The 17,704-nt window shown below is 37.1% G+C and overlaps 1 pseudogene; it reads right to left on the reverse strand.

Moving 5' to 3' along the window:
- Window positions 1-10,813: 10,813 nt before the first annotated feature.
- On the reverse strand, window positions 10,814-16,433 carry LOC143649221 (olfactory receptor 7A10-like; annotated as a pseudogene).
- Between the last annotated feature and the right edge of the window lie 1,271 nt (window positions 16,434-17,704).

Consider the following 17,704-nt stretch of genomic DNA (forward strand, 5'->3'; position numbering starts at 1 on the left):
CACTCCCATAAGTTCTGTGATTTGTTTTTTCAGATTTTCTATTTCTTCTTTTTGTTCAGCCCATGTCTTCTTCATGTCCCCCCTCAATTTATTGATTTGGTTTTTGAAGAGTTTTTCCATTTCTGTTCGTATATTCAGCATTAGTTGTCTCAGCTCCTGTATCTCATTTAAACTATTGGTTTGTTCCTTTGACTGGGCCATATCTTCAATTTTCTGAGCGTCATCCATTATTTTCTGCTGGTGTCTGGGCATTTGATCAGATTTCCCTGGGTGTGGGACCCAGCTGGTTGAAAGGTTTTTCTGTGAAATCTCTGGGCTCTGTTTTTCTTTTCCTGCCCAGTAGGCGGTGCTCGTGGCGCTCGTCTGTCTGCGGGGCCCACCAGTAAAAGATGCTGTGGCTCCTTTAACTTGCCAATCCGAATCTTGCAGTCGGCCCAGGAAACCGTGTGTGGAGGGGGGCCGCCGGCCTCTGCGGCTTGGCGAATTGCCGGTCCAAATTGCCCAGCTGGCCCGAGATGCCAAGTGTGGTGGGAGGGCCCCGCTATCCAACGTTCCCAGTCAGACCGGGGAGCCACGTGCATGGAGGGGACCCCAGTTGCCAGCCACCCCAGCTGGGAAAACGTGCGCCCCTTGGGTATCTCACCGCAGCGGATTCTCCCTGCCCATTTAGCCATTCCAGAATGGGGTATGCTGTCTTTTTGGTCTCTGTCGTGGCTCCAGGAGCTGTTTCGTATTGTTTCTGTTTCTTTAGTTGCTTTTCTGGAGGAGGAACTAAGACCTGTGTGTCTTACTAAGCCGCCATCTTCTCCGGAAGTCCACTTTCATAAATTTTATATTCACAAGTGTTCCCTGTTGATTCTGTTTCTCTAAAGAATCCTAACTAAGACACCATCTCTGACCATATTAGTACACGAGAAAGTTTTATGTGTGGACCATTTGCTTAGCTTCTTGCAGAATAACCTTCTGAAATGTATGTATGTTATGCCCTGGTTTCAAGAAACAGTAATGATAACATTCCTTTTTATTAGTTATGGAACAGTTATGAAGCACACTGTTCATTTTGCACTCAGAATCTTACATAAAAGAAATTTTTTCCACCATAAGAAATTTATTTTAGAGTTGATTTCCAAGAATGTCTGTCATTTTTTTCTGGGAAAATAATATGTCTTTCATGAAAATGAGAATTCCTTAATTTTCTGATGCTAAGTAATTCAGACTCCAAGTTGATGCTCAGTCACATCAACTAGAGTAACATTTACAATGATTATATTTAAATTATGATCCATTCCTTGGTACTGATTTTCTCTTTTATTAGCCATGTCCAGTTACACCTGCCATGTCACACTTTCCCCATTGCCATTTCCATATATTTCAGGTCAGCATATGAAATTAAATGGGAATTATTGACGAGTTTGGCAGAAGCCACAAAACAGCTGTTGCAATTGGTGCTATTACCAAGTCAGTGAGTCTATCTTAGGGCATATCAAGAAAAAAAAGGAAATCTTTAAAGCCATTGCTTCAGTTACACCAAAAACGACAAGGTATTTGTATAATCTATTGAGATCTGTATATCTCTCTCTTTTTTTTTCACATGGGCAGGCACCAGGAATCGAACCCAGGTCTCCTGGCATTTCAGGCAAGTGTTCTTGCCTGCTGAGCCACTGTGTCCCACCCGAGATCTGTATATCTCTTGCAAAGATATTGCAATATTTTTGGGTCCAGGACTTTTATATAAAAAGACATTCCAGGAGATTGTGGCATCATGCTAGATGTTGTATTTCTTAAAGGAAGAAATTGATTTCTTAATGGAAAATTAAGAATGAAGGATCAACCCCTATAGATTTTCATACCAGCAACGTGTAGTTTGAATATTTTTGGGCAATATAAAACTAACAGGAGAGGCAACATCTGCTGATTAAGAGTGGGTAAGGAGATTCATGAAGCACTGCAGAAACTGATTGGAGGCTTGTACTCTGGTCTGAAAGTAGGGCCAAAAACTTAATGCAGCATTTCCAGACCATGTGGGTGATGCGCCTCTAACCCCTGTTTGTAGAAGGGATAACTATATGCATGTTTTGTAGTAAATAAATAAAGATATATTTTATTTCCAATAAAGTCAAATATTCTTTTGTAGATCCAACATTCTGCCCAACAGAAATACCTGGGTGATGATGATGTTTAAGTTACATTAGTTTAATCTAAGTGTGCATCTTCAAATAAACTTTATCAACATCTGTGTCTCTGGGATTTCTCATAAATCTCATAGATCTGGTTTATTACCCTGGAACATTTATGGTCTGTGAAAAGTCACTTTATCTCTTACACCTCAATATAATACCACCTGTCCTACTTACCTAATTAAGTGCTATGTAAAATGATGACTTCCCTTTGAAATGAAGCTCTTTGAAAAAGTCTAACAGTGGTTACTCTTTTTCCAATTTATGTATCAACACTGCTTATGAAAAAATGTAATGGAGAGGAGTGAGGAAGAGAACTAAAATGCATAAAGCCCCATGCCCGAAATTTTTTTTCGGTTTGCCTTTCTGAATTCATTCTCCTCCCTTCTCCATGCAGCAAAAGACAGAAAGAAAAAACAAAACAAAAAAAAAACAGGCCTGAAAGGAGGCCTGTTTTTGTGGCTTGGGACTATTTTTGCTGATTTTCTGACCTTTGGCCTTTGTAATTGGCTTGACAAATGCCATTGTAATACTCTTGAATTTGAGATGGAAATATACTGAATTTATAGATTAATTTTAAGTTTATTTGCAATAGCGAGTTTTCCCTTTCAGAGACTTGCTGTATTTTTCCATTTATCCTCTCTTCATCATATTTTATTAGTAATATGTAATAAATAAATAAATAAAATTCATTAGTTATATATATGTGTGTATATAAATACATATGTGTGTATACACATATTAATTCAGTAATTTCTTCCAAATCTGTCTTGGTCCAGAGAGAAAACAGAAAGAGAAACATTGATTTCTCCTCTTAACAGAAAATGAATTCATGTGTGAATTAGCTAAATGGACTTCTTTTTAAAAAGGGGTTCTGTACAATAGAAACAAAAGATTGTTGAATTTTCTATGAGTACTTATTCCTCACAGTTTCAAGCGTGAGAAAACAAATATTTCCAATAGAAGATGAAATTTTCCTGTGGGAAAAATAAAATAAACCTTACTAGAACCACATGTGGTGCACTTCTGATTCTACAGCTAAACATTAATTATGTTTATGTAATTAATTATGTACTTAATTATGGTTGATATGAATATATATATCCTTTGCATTTCATTGAAGTAAAATCATCATCAACTGACCCAGGAGTTAGAAAGACCAAAATTAATCAAAGGCAGTGGGTGATAGATGCAAAAAGACATTTTGTGTAGGTAAAAAAAAAATATATATATATATATATATACTTTAATGATCACTGGCATTGTAAATCATCACTGCACTTAAAAAGATATGCAAAATATCTGGGTTGGTACAAATTAATTAGTGAAGAGGGGGGTTGTCAATGAAAGAACGGGAAATGGGGCAAGATGGCGGCATTTTGAGGTTTGGAATGTAGTTGGTCCTCTAGAGCAGCTAGTACATAGCAAGAAACTGTACAGAACAACTGCTAGAGACATAAGTGACCAGAAACACATTGTACACAAGTCTTAATGGGTGGAACATCTGAGATCCCATACAGAATTGTAAGTCTACCAAGCTGGGAAGGCCAGGGTCCATCCCCCTTAGTCATGGCTGGCTAGTTCCACGAGACAAAAGGGATAATGCAGAGATAATAAGACAGACCAAATGTCACTGGCAATAGTTTACAACTCTATAAATTATGAAGTAAATATTTCAAATGTTTGCATTTTATATAGCGTTTGCTTATAAATGATAATAAGAGTTAAAACTAATTGATCATTTAATAAATGTGCCTGTTTGCAAGTATTTTGTGCCCTAGAAAAGACATGTTTTAATTCTGATTCACTCTTGTGGGGGCAGTCATTCTTTTAATACTGATTTAATATCATTTGGTGGGAACTTTTGGTTAGATTATTTCCAGGATGATGTAGCATGGCCAATTGTGGGTATCACGTTTTGATTAGATGGAGATGTGGTTCTACCCTTTCAGGGTGAGCCTTGAATAGTTTACTGCAGTTGTTTAAGAGGAAACATTTCAGTGAAACTGGAAAGACAATGTAGACGCTTGGAGATCGAGACAGAAATAGCCCAGGGTTCACAGTAATAGCCAGAACTTGAAGAGGATAAATCCCTGCCTCCAGCAGATGCTAAGCTAAGAGATGAAACCAAGGGATTTGTCCTGGAGCAGTGACCTGAAGGCCCACAAACACGTAGAGAGAAGCTGGATGCAATAGAACCAGGAAGAAGGACCAGCAGATGCCAGTCACATGCCTTCCCAGATCACCTTCCTTGAGCCAACATATCTTTCTCTGAATGTCTTAGTTAGGACACATTTATGGCCTTAGAACTATAAAATTATAACTTATTAAATTCTCTTTTTAAAAGCCATTCATTTGGTAGATTGCATTCTGGCATCTGGACAAACTAATGCAATATATTGTTGGCATTTTTGAAGAATGAAAGGTCTTAATTCTAGAGATCATTGGGATCCCCAATGGTTTCCTACATAGAACGTCTGATTTTCTTTGCCCTAGACTTCAGCCTGAGCTTCTGTCTACTTTATCAGTTCATGGGTATTGATAAAAGTCAACCGGGATTCAGGACCACTGCACTGAGGACTCTTTCTCTATTTTTTTCTTTACTTAAATTCTTTCAAGAAACTCTAATATAGATTTAATTATTATATGTAAATATCATCTGAAAAACACTTTCCTGAGGCATGGAACTGAATTTTGAAATTCCAAACGTTTTTGAATGACTTTGAAGCCACAGGACCAGCCACTACACAAAATGTGGTACAGATGTGAACACTGATTATATGTACACACACACACACACACACACACACACATCAATAGCATCCAGAAAGATTATTACACATATAAAGTGCCTATTTAAGTAGAGTGGGCTAGACCTCCAAAACTTGTTTGAAAATAGCTTCAGGGATCAATATATGTGGACATAGTGATGTTTCTATTGTGGTTGGTGGGTGAGACGGGATTCAGAATCCTCATACAAGGACTTTGTCTCACCTGGTTAAAATCTCTGCTCATGCCAAAGAACAGTGAGCTAGAAGTTTCTTATCAGTGTAACCAGCTGTGCAGTGATATGCCATCAATGGTGAGACTGAAATTGTGGTGGTGGGTCAAACATTGAAAAATATGACATCAGAATCTTTATTACATACATACATAAGGTATTAATAAATTGTCCAATCAGGATTTATTTTATTGCATTTCAGTAAAGTATATTTGACTGTGCTCTTATATCCTTTAATTAGAACATTTTTAAATAGTAGACCACTTCATATCCCTTATATTTTTCAGTAGAGGAAACACATATGTAACAGTATTCATGGATGTTTTTTCAATTCCAGTCCTTGATCTGAATTTCTCTATAGTGGGTATAAAGTGTTTGAGATGAAAAGCAAATAAACCAAAGAAAATTGCTCTAAGTAGAATGGGTATGTAAAAACTGAAAAGTTTGGCAAGTGTCCAGGATGTGTGTTTCTCAAGGGGGAATACTTTATATGTGAATTACTTGAATCTGAAGTAAACACATAGTGATGTATGAGTGTATCCTATTTCCTCTAACAAACCTCTTTTCTTTTCCAACTATGTCTCTACTTCATGGAATCACAGAATCTAACCAGTGTCTCAAAATTCCTACTCTTAGGTATCTCACCTGACCCAGAACTACAGCCTCTCTTATTTGGTCTGTTTCTGACCATGTACCTGGTCACCTGGATTGGGAACCTACTCATCATGCTGACCATCAGCTCCGACCCCCACCTCCACACCCCCATGTACTTCTTCCTCTTCAACTTGTCCTTGTTTGACTTTGGTTTCCCCTCTACCATAGTCCCAAAGATGCTTGGATATCCATGCTCAGAGAGGAGTCATCTCCTATAGACGCTGCCTGATTCTGTTGTCCTTTTTATTCTTGTTGAAAGTTTGGACAGTATGCTTCTGGCTGTGTTGGTCTATGACAGGTTTGGGGTATCTGTCTCCCCTCCATACCCAGGTATCATGAACCCCTGCTGTGTGGCCTTTTGGTTCTGCTTTCTTTTTCTCATGAGCCTTTTGGACTCCCAGCTACACTGCCAAATGGTGTCACAACTAATGTTCTGTTCATTGTAGAATTTCCTAATTTCTTCTGTGACCCTCTCAACTCTTCAAGCTTGCATGTTCTGACTCTTCCTCCATTAACGTATTATTATATCTTATGGTTGCCATCTTCGGTGGAATTCTAGTCTTACTGATTGGTTTCTCTTATACATGAATAGCTTCCTCCTTTCTGAGAGTCCCTCTTCAGGTGGGAAGCAGAAAGCCTTTTCCTCCTGTGGCTCTCACCTGTCATTGTTTGCTTATTTTATGTTACAGGTATGGGAGTATGCCTGAGTTCGGCTTACACATTCACACAGGATGAACAGGTGGCCCTTCAGTCCTGATTGGACAATTTATTAATACCTTATATATGCATGTAATCACACATCATAGGATGAGTGTAATCCTTCAGTCATCTATATGCTGGTCCCCTCATGCTGAACCATTTCACCTACAGTCTGCATAACAAGGAAATCTAAATTGGCCCTGAGAAAGATATCCAGGAGTCAACCCTAATCTCAATAACTGTGTTATACTTTCTGGGTTTTGGCTAAGGAAAGACTGAAAAGTCACATATCTAGAAATCAGAGTATGCCCCTTGGTCACTTTTCATATCTCTGATATTTTATTTTCTCTTCAAGTCTCATATCTGAACATTGTTCCTTTGTCATGTCTTTTGAGGTTGTGGGATCATAGCTGTGGGTAGTAGATATTATTTAAGTTTCAATTCCTTTGTTTCTTCATTTTTAACCCTCCTTAATTTAAATGATGTCATTTTACAATTAAACAAATAAAGTATGCTCAAATAAAGAATCTATTAACTAGAGTTAATATATCACTGTCATCATCTACTTCTAGGATAATTTCATTCAAACATTATTTGAATTTCCAGCATATTTTAATCTAGATACATGCAAATCCTTTATCATTTAATCTTTACAGCTTTAGAACAAGACTACTTTAAATATACAGGCTGGATTTCATTTATTTTGAACTGATGAAAAAGCATGTCCATTTTCTCATGAGAAAATGTGAAGATATATTGCCGTCCTTACATCTGGCATTTTCCTTCCTCCTTGTACCACTAGATCTTCTATACAAAATTCTAAGAATTCCTCTGAGCAGAAATAAATGGTTTGTTTTCCTGAACTTATTAAGGTCACTTGGAGGGATATATTTACACCCTCTTATAATAGTGCAAAGACAATATATATATATAATGTAATGGATGGGATTTTATCATTTCTTATTGTTTTGGAGGCATATTTATCTCTTTCACACTGAACATCAATTTATTCAGCATAATGATCGACACAGAAAAACATATTATAAATAATCAGCTTGATAGCTTTTTACAAACTGAATAGATCAATTTTCCATCTTTGAAAAACCAGTAGTGTGACTCTAACACTATAGATTTGTTTTGGTGGTGTATTTCAATTTTACAGATGAATTACATAGAATATATTACTTTTGTCTGGCATATTTCACTGAGTGAAGTGTTGGTTTTTCCTTTGCCTGCACCATATCTTTGATTCTCCTATTAAGACTTGTTATTTTTTTCTGGCATCTAGGTCTTTGATTTCCTTAATTAGATTATTCTGGAGATTGATTCATTCTTTTACCTACATTTTTCCTGTTATATATAGAGACTTTATTCTCTATCTGTTCTTTGTTATTCAGCCCAAATTATTCTAGATCTCTAGCATAGGTTCTGTTTAACTGAACTGAATTTTCTTTTTCTTATGCTGCCTAGATGGAGCCTTTTTTATAGGAGGGTCTCCTCAGAGATTATTGAGGATTTTCCCAGACCACACAGGCCCATGTCTGAGGAGCAGAATGTAGTCAATATCACATTTCCTTGAAGGTGAGATCCAGCAGGTAGTCAGACTTTCCTCTGAAGCCTCTAGACTCTGTGGTTTTCCTATCCTGCCTGGCATGTGGCACTTGTCTGTCCACAGCTTCCCACCAGTGTAAAGTGATGCAGTGTCTTTAATTTCAGCAGCGTTTCCCTGCCAGGGGCATGGTTGAGATGGAAGCTGAGGTAATAAGTGGACTTTTCTTGCTTATGTTTTCCAGGCCTGGGACCTGAATTCCCTGAAGAAGGGCCTCCACTTGACCTGGGTCCTGCCTCTCTTTTCTGGAAGACATACCTTTTAGGGAATTGTCCCCAACCATCCAACTATTGACTTTGTCTCTCAGACATGCCTAAATTCCACCCTTGCCTGAGGCAGTGCTGGAACTTGAGAGTGCTTGCACTTATATCTAATGAGGTGTTAAGAATTTTTTATAAAAGCCTTTTCAGAGCCGAACCCCTGCTGTCTAGGTTTGCCAAGCAAGGCCTTGGGTTGGTACATGGCTCAGTGTGTCCCCTTTTCTTGGGGTCCAGTATTTTGAGGTCTCCAACTCAAAAAGCCTCTGTTTCTTTTTTTTTTTTTTTGGTCATCCTACCCCATTTCTGCTGGGGCTAAAATTCCTCATGCCTTTAATGCTTTCTCCAGGTTTATCTGTGCTGGGTGCTGGTTTTCAGTACTTGAAATGTGTGAATTAACTCTGCAATTGTTACTCCTTGCAATGGAAAATCAGTTTCCTTTCCTCTTATGGAACCAACTGGCCAAGCCTATGGCGGATCATCTCTGGCCTTCCCACCTAGGGAGACTTACAATTCTGTATGGGATCTCAGCTGTTCCACCCATTCAGGCAGGTGTACAATGTGTGTCTGGTCACTTATGTCTCTAGCAGTTGTTCTGTACATTTCCTGGCTATTTACTAGCTGCTCTAGAGGATGAACTAAATTCCACACCTCACTGCTCTGTCATCTTACCCCATCTCCCATTCTTTCACTGACAACCCTCCTCTTCACTAATTAAATTGTACTAGCCTAGATATTTTTTATAATCTTTTTAAGTGTAGTGATGATTTAGGATGCCAGTGATCATTAAAGAATCTAGTGTTTTGTTTTGTTCTTACCTATATAAAATGTCTTTTTGCATCGATCCTCCACCAACTCTGAGTAATTTTGGGCTTTGTCACTCCTGGTCAGTTGATGATTATTTTACTTCTATGAAATACAAAGTACATGCGTAATCATATCCACCCTACATTTCCGTGGTGTGTACAGATCAGTGATATTAATTACATTTATTATGTTGTGCTACCATCAGCACCATTCATTACTAGAACTTTTTCATCATCCAAAAGTGAAGCCCTGTACCCAGTAACCAATAATCCCGCACTGCCTTCCACCATCCCTGGTAACCTGGAATATAATTATTGACGTTAAGAATATGGATATTCTTTGAATTTCATATAAATGAAATCATACAATATCTATTATATTATTATCTTGGTCTAATATATTTTCCCTCACTTTTTAAGACTGTCTGATTTTTTTAAAGTTTCCATACATCATGTCATTTAATGACAATGAAAAATAAAAATTGAACAAAAGGAAAGGTGGATCTAAAGTGGAACTGGTGGGGTCCAGGCATGGGCTGCAGGACTGAAGAGGTTGGGAACTGCAGGGACCCAGAAAATGAAAATGAGGTGTTGACTGTGCTTTATGATGACACAATTCTGGCTTGGAATGTTACCAAGAGGTTGTGTGCATCCATGGGGGTTGGTGAGCAAGATCTATTAGAAAGCAGCAAAGAAAAAAAGGTAATCTGAGGATTTTCAATCTCAGATTATGGCACCAAAAAACCATGAAATTTTCCAGTACTGAATGTAAGAATTTACTTTCTCTGTCATCTGTAGTATTGAATATCTTGGATTAATGGTTGAACAATATATAGTAGGAAATGGGCAAGCCTTCATATTGTGGTTTGGTATTTGTAAATGAGGATTATTATTGTAGGACCTGTCATGAGCAATTTCCTGAAATGTCTGCTGCCTGTGAAAATAATTGTTAAACAGCAATATTATATCACTCTAAGAAACACAGAGGTTAGTGACACCATCAACTGATTAATTGGGAGTTATAATGTCTATTAAAACCTCACAAAATTTCAGTTTGGACTGTGCAAGAGAAAGCAATATGTCATAGGTGACATGAGCATTGTGCACACTTAATCAGATTATGACGCCAGCTTTGCGTGTTCCCTCTTTCAAGAGCCAATGACCACAAACCCTGACAATAGGTACTCCGTGTTTGATACGACAAATGATTTTCACCAAAAGGATGTAACACAAGAAGAGCTGAATTCATCTGTCAGAGCCTGAAGTATGCCTTCATCCCTCCAGCAGCTCCCATAATTGTATAGATATATAATAACGTATTAAATATTTACTGCTGAAAATTCAGGTAGCCAAACCAGACAGAATACTGAATCCAGGAAATACAAACAGAAAAGACAAATGACATGATAGGGAATATAGAAGACACAAATGCTTCTTAGAAGGAAAAAAATTAACGATATAGAAGACTAGAAAATAAGTGCCTTGCATATTAACTTTGTATACACTGAAGAAAACAGTCTAGAATTAGGTCTCCCAATACTTTGACTCTGTTGATCATGTACAAAGTTCCAAATTTCAAACAAAAGGTCCCTTTATTGAAAGAATGTTCCTCAGCCAAAGAGACTTTTTAAGGTGTGCTTTATGTCCTTGTTTCTAAGACTATAGATAAATGGGTTCAGCATGGGAGTGACCACTGTGTACATCACTGAAGTTCTTGAGCTTGCCCTTGGGTTTTGGGTAGCAGCAGAGCTAAGATACACTCCAAGAGCAGTACCATAAAACAAGGATACAACTGAGAGGTGAGACCCACATGTGGAAAATGCTTTATACTTGCCTCCAGCTGAAGAAATTCTAATAATGGAGGACACAATCTTAGAGTAAGAGAAAAGGACACCAGTGACTGGAATTCCACCTGCAACTCCAATTACAAAATACAGCACTAGGTCATTAAGAAATGTGTCAGAACATGCAAGTTGGATTACCTGATTAAGTTCACAGAAGAAATGGGAGATTTCCAACTCTGTGCAAAAAGACAATCACAAAACTGTTAAGACATGTATAAGAGCAGTCAGAACACTCAATATCCATGATGCCAGCAGCAGGAGACCACATAGCCTGGGGTTCATGATGACCATGTAGTTCAGTGGGTAAGAGATTGCCGTTTAACAGTCATAGGCCATGATTGTTAAGAGTAAGTTGTCTAATCCTCCAAGAACCATGAAAAAATACATCTGGGTGAGGCAGTTTCCATAACTTATAGTTTTGGTCTCTGTCTGGATGTTCACCAGCATCTTTGGGACAGTGGTGGAGGTGAAACAGATGTCTGCAAAAGACAGGTTAGCAAGGAAGAAGTACATGGGTGTGTGCAGGTGGGTATCCAAGATGGTAGCTAGAATGATGGGCAGGTTCCCAGTGAGAGTGACCAGGTACATCATCAGGAATAGAGCAAAAAGGAAGGGCTGCACATCTGTGTCTTCTGCGAGTCCCAGGAGGATAAATTCTAAGACTTGTGTTTGGTTTTCTAGTTCTATGTAGCTGATGAAGTTTCTGGAAAAGAGACCAAAGCAATGGAAATTTAACCACAAGCAGTTATCATAAAATTAGCAAAAATGTTCTTGGTTGTAGTGTAATCCTATGAAATTAATTGATTCTTCTTATTGTGTATAGATCCACCACCCTTTATCTGAAAACATCAGGAAAATCAAATGTTATTGCTTTTCCTTGATATTGATGACAAGTTTTCTTTGTCCCCATAACTGTAAACATTTTTGCAGGGCAATAATTTTCACTACAAATGCCCTTAGACTTCATTTTCTTTAGCAGCCATGTTGACCAGTAATTTTGTACAATGTGATGAAAAGGTTTCGTTAATGTATATTGGTGATGGTACCACGCTATTTTTTTTTAGCTTTTTATTGCATGGTACAACATACATAAAAAGCAAAGAAATACAAAAGCAATAGTTTGCAAAGCACTCTTCAACAAGTAGTTGAAGATCTGGTACCACACTAGCTTGAATGTAATTAATATTACCAAATTGTACACTTGAAAATGATTGAAATGAGAAATTCTGAATTGTGTGTAAGTTAGTAAAATAAAGATTTAAAAGTAAAATTACTCTGTCTTCATGGATACGAAGATTCAATGTTGTTCAAATGCCTTTTCCTCACAACATGATCTGTGCATTAAATTCAATCCCATAATAAATTCCAAAAAGATATTTTGTGGACACTGTAAGCTAATTCTAAAATCCTAAAATATCTAAGCAATATGAAAGTAGAAGAAAGTTTCAGGACAAATACCACCCGATTTGAAATCTAACTATAAAGACACAACCATCAACCAAGTGTTGTATTGGTGAAATAGAGACATAGACTAATTTTAGAGAATGCAGAAATAGACCCACTTAAATGCAGTTAACCAGTCTTTCACTAAAGAACAAGAGCAATTCAATGGAAAATGTAGGGTTTTCTTAACAAATGCTGCAGGAAGAATGGGTGCACACAATCAAAATGAAAAGAAAAAAAGCCATGCTTTTTATACATTCACAAAATTTGACTCAAACAAATCTTGCACTTTAATCTAAAATGTAAAGTATAGAACTTCTAGAATAAAACATATAAGAAAATTTAAGGGTTATTGGTTTGGTGTTGAGTTTTTGAATATAGCAGACACAATACATGATAGAAGGGTTTATAAATTGAACATTACTCAACTATTAACTTCTTCTCTGTGAAAAACGTGGATAATTGAATGTAAAGAAAATGCACTGATCCAGAGAAAAATATTTGGAAGACACATTTGAGAAATGGCATGCATCCAAATATATGAAGAAATATTAACATGGAACAATAAGAAAGCAAACACCACAATAAAACATAGGGAAAAGACCTGAACAGAATTCTAGCTGAAGAAGATATACAGTCTGCAAATAAGCAAAAGAATAAAAAGTAGTTCAACATCATTTGTCATTTGAGAAATTAAACAGCAATAAATGATGACATATCACATCATCTAAAATATCTAAGAACCTGAAGACTGACAGAACTTTGGCTGCTAAGGTTGGGGAGCAATGAAAACTCTGATTCGTTGTTAGTGAGAAATCAAAATGGTGCAGCCAGAACACAGTTTGGCAAGTTCTTGTACAACTAAATGTGATATCCACATAAAATCCAGCAATTGTGGTCTTAGGTCTGTAGCTGATTTGAAAATGTAAGTCCACAAAAAAACACAAACATGAACGTTTATAGTACCTTTGTTCATAATTTCCAAAATCTGAAAGGAACCAAGATGTCCTTCAGTGGATAAAAACTCTCTGCTCTATCTATATAATGGAATGATATTCAGTGATGAAGAGAAATGATCCACCCAGCCACAAATGTCAAGGAGGAAATATAAATGATAGTTGCTAATTCAAAGAATCTGTTCTTAATATGCTACAGAACTATAATTTCAATTATATGAAAATAGAGACAATAGAATGATCACTGGTTTCAAAAGGACATTAAGAGGATGGGGGTTGAATGGATGAACCAACGGGAATTTTTAGAGCAGTGAAATTATTCTGTAGTACTGTAATTATAGACACCTGAATTTATGCATTTGTCAAAACACAGTTGAACTTTACAATGCAAAGTGAACCAAATATATGAAAATAAAACGTTCATTTGAAGAGTGAAGGAATTCCAGTATTAAATGCAAAATGTGACACAACAATTGATCTTTATTCCAAATGTATGAAACACCCTTTCTGAGAAAATTAGGAGAAAAATGTGTTGAGAGAAATATTGGATGTTACTGGAGTCTAGAAAATGAATGCAAAAGAAACTGAGTATAGTTACTGTATTCTGGTGGATCAAATTTGAAACACAAGCATTTAGGTTTGCTAAATGCTATCAGAATGCAATATACCAGAAATGGAACAGCTTTTAAAAAGGGAATTTATTGTGTTACAAATTTACAGTTCTAAGGCCATAAAAATGGACAAACTAAGGCATCCAGAGAGATACCTAGACTTGAGAAAGGAGAAATTTGTCAAATGGGAAGGCATGTGGCTGGTGTCTGCTGGTCCTTGTTCCAGGTTCTGTTGCTTCCAGTTTCTCATGTCAGTGGTTTCCTCTCCAAGTGCCTGTGAGCCTTCACTTAGCTCCTCTGGGACAGAAGTCTAGATTCTGGCTTGCTCAGCATCCCATGGGAAGACACATGCTGATGTCTGCTGGGCTCTGCATCTCCAAATATCGGTGTCTACACATCTGCTCTCTCTGTCAACACTCAAGCATCTCCAAATGCCTGCATCTCTGTCAGCTCTGAAGCTTTTTAGAAATCAAATTCCACTTAAGGACTCCAATAAGTAACTCCAACTTGAATGAGTGGAGATACATCTACATGGAAACTGCATAATCAAAAGGCCTTACCCATTAATTGGGTGGGCCATATCTGATGAAAAAGACTGAATAGAACACGCTTCACCCTACAATAGTAAAACAGGGTTAAAAGGAAATGAATTTTCTGTTGTACAGAACAGTTTGAAACCGGCACAACCAAGGTTTTGTTTATCAGTTCTTTTTCCTCCATGCGTGTATACTGGGGCAATGCAATTAAGTAAACAAAGGACAGTTGTGGGAATACATTTCCCAGTGTGGAGTGGGAAGTGAGAGAAAACAAGGGCAAGACTGGAATATTCTATGTTGCAATGATTTAGAGTTAGACACATCTGTATAAATTTGTGTGAAGGTAAACAGAGACACTGAATGTTATATGTAGAAGCATTTATAGATACGTGGCTCTGCACGTTTTAGTAGATGGTCTGCCTTCTCTCAGCAGAGAGGACCTAGGGAGCAATAGCAAGGAGCACAGAAAGGACCTTGACTTTGTCTTTAAACTTTTTCCAATACAAGTTTCCTTGGAGAAATGATGTTTTTAGTACTGTAGCAAGAAATATACAGGAAAAACTTGAATCACCTTGTAGTACCAAAAACCTAAGTAGGAGCTAAAATAAAGCCCTCCAATAAGGGAGTATATCAAAGAGTCACAGCACATAGCACAAAGAGATCACAAAACTGGAAGAAATTGAACAAAAAATGAAGTAGCATTTTATCCAACTCAAATAAAAATCAGTTCATACTGAAGAAATAAAGTATTGAATAATAAGGGTCAAATCCCAAGCAGGAAAATTCCATTAATTTATATACATATTGCTCTATCAATTAAGTGGGGTACAATTTCCACTCCTAAAGTGATGTCTTCACGCAGTAGCTTCTTTCCCAAGAAGATATTTGGTGAAGCACAGAGATGAGGAACTTAAAAGTGGAAAAAACAGGAAAACACTGTTGATGAAGGTCAACATTTACAGTGATAACTCATGTTGATAAGATGTACCCTGGATATGATATGAGAAAATAGCATTTTATTTCTGGTTTCTTTCTACAAAATGCACTAACTACACTTGAATCATAAGAGAAACATCATTCAAATTCCAACTAAAGTACATTCTACTAACAACTGTACTGCACTCCTCAAAACTAACCAACCCACTGGAAACAAGGAGAGTGTGAGAAACTGTCACAGTCATGAAAAGATTAAGAATTTATACCATATTAATGTAATGAGTATATGGATGGCAAATGTTAAAAACAGAGGATCTATGGGTGTGGAGTTTATGGAAACTCTCTGTTCTATCCTTGGAACTTTTCTGAAAGTCTAATACTCGTTCAAAAAATTGTTTTTTTTATAAGTAAAGTTATTTCATAAACGAAAAGGCCTAAGAAACCACAAACTCCAAACTTCACTCCAGATGCAATTACATGCCATGAACAAGAATATCATTCCGAGTTAAGTCTCACATTCTTCATACATAGATTAGAATGATGATACCAATTGCTTAGAATAATGAAATAATTAAATAAAATAAGGAATATAGAATGTCTGGCATTGTGTTTATATCAATAAAGAATATCTTTACATGTTATGATTCAACACCCTACAGATTTCATCCTTTAAACCTCCATTACCACTTTCACTATGCAATTTACAGCCCTCATCTTCTCTCTGGGGTTCTTAAATAGCTATATTCCATTGACATAGAGTAAGCTTTCAACAGGGCATGGCATTCTAAAACACTTTCTATAAATCTGGCACCAACTCTTCAAGACCTTCAAACCCAAATATCAATCTTGAAGACACAGCACAAATTCGCTGAGATCCATCTGCTGCCAACCTGTCCAGACTCATGTCCCACTTTTCATTCCTGGGTAGTCATTATTCATCAGATATTCAGAACACATTTTAAACTCAAACGTGGTTTACAGGTATACTGATCCCACATTTGTGACACTCCTGTCTCTTCTTGGTTTGCCTCTACCCACTTCTCCTCTTGGAATTACTCCAAGTTCTCCTTCAAGGACCAGTACAATTCTCAGCACCATTGTGGAGCCTTCACTCACTGCACAGGATGACTCCAAATCTCTGGATATATTTCACCAGGACTTCAGTGCCAACCTAGATTACTGCTTGTACTCATTGTGATGTTACTGCTCACTTTAGATGCAATCTTTTGAAATAAGAATAACATCTTATTCATTTATTTATTCCCAGAATAATATTTAGTGCCTGCCCTGAAGTATTGGATGAATTAATACTTGTTGAATGATTAAAATAAAAAGTGGATGAATGTGTTCAAACACATACTTCAAAGAGATAATCCCTGTAAGTGAACATTAAAACCAAGTGAGACAGGTTAGAGAAAGAAGGTATCTTGGTGTATGCATTAACTCCTTCCACAATCAGAATTTTTAACTAGGCAATACTTTGGATGATTAAACTCTCTCTGTGTTCCCCTGGTTGAACACTTGAAATTATTATCAATAAAAGGGGTCCGTGCAGTAATAACACATCACCCCTTCCCCCAGTGAGGCCTCTGTGACTCACCCAGAAATCATCAAAGTGTTTTAGTTCACCAATGTTGAATCTTTTTTGAATGAAAGCTAAAGTTGGAAGCGCTGCTTCCAGGAAGGGCAGAGAGATGGAACAACTCATGAGGTCTTGAGAAGACACAAATGTGTTTCCTCTTCACCAGTGACAGGTAAAGTAGACCTGGGATAGTGTAGGAGAAGCCTTTAGAATTTTTGTGCCTTTAGGGATTTCATTCCTTGAGCCTCATTAAAAGGTATTTTTTTGTCATTCTATTCCTCAGACATATCATTCTCTGGAGATAAGGAAGAAAAACAGAATGCACATGGGCCAGTTTTGACCCTTGGGTGAAAGCTGTGGAACTTCATGTTCATCTCTTATCCCTTTCTTTACTTTGGGGTTCTGGTATTACAGGATTCCTCTTAATTTTGAATTGTTGATTCAGGAGAGAGCCTCTGGGTAAACTAAAATATTTTCTGTTTCAAATCTCTCTCTACTGATATTTCATCTCCATTTTAGGCTGCCTTCTGTCAACAGTATTTCCATTTGTTTTACTACTTCTCTTTTCCCTGTCATCATTAGTAATATCTGTT

This window comes from Tamandua tetradactyla, chromosome 11 (genome assembly GCF_023851605.1).
Source record: "Tamandua tetradactyla isolate mTamTet1 chromosome 11, mTamTet1.pri, whole genome shotgun sequence".
Taxonomy (NCBI): domain Eukaryota; kingdom Metazoa; phylum Chordata; class Mammalia; order Pilosa; family Myrmecophagidae; genus Tamandua; species Tamandua tetradactyla.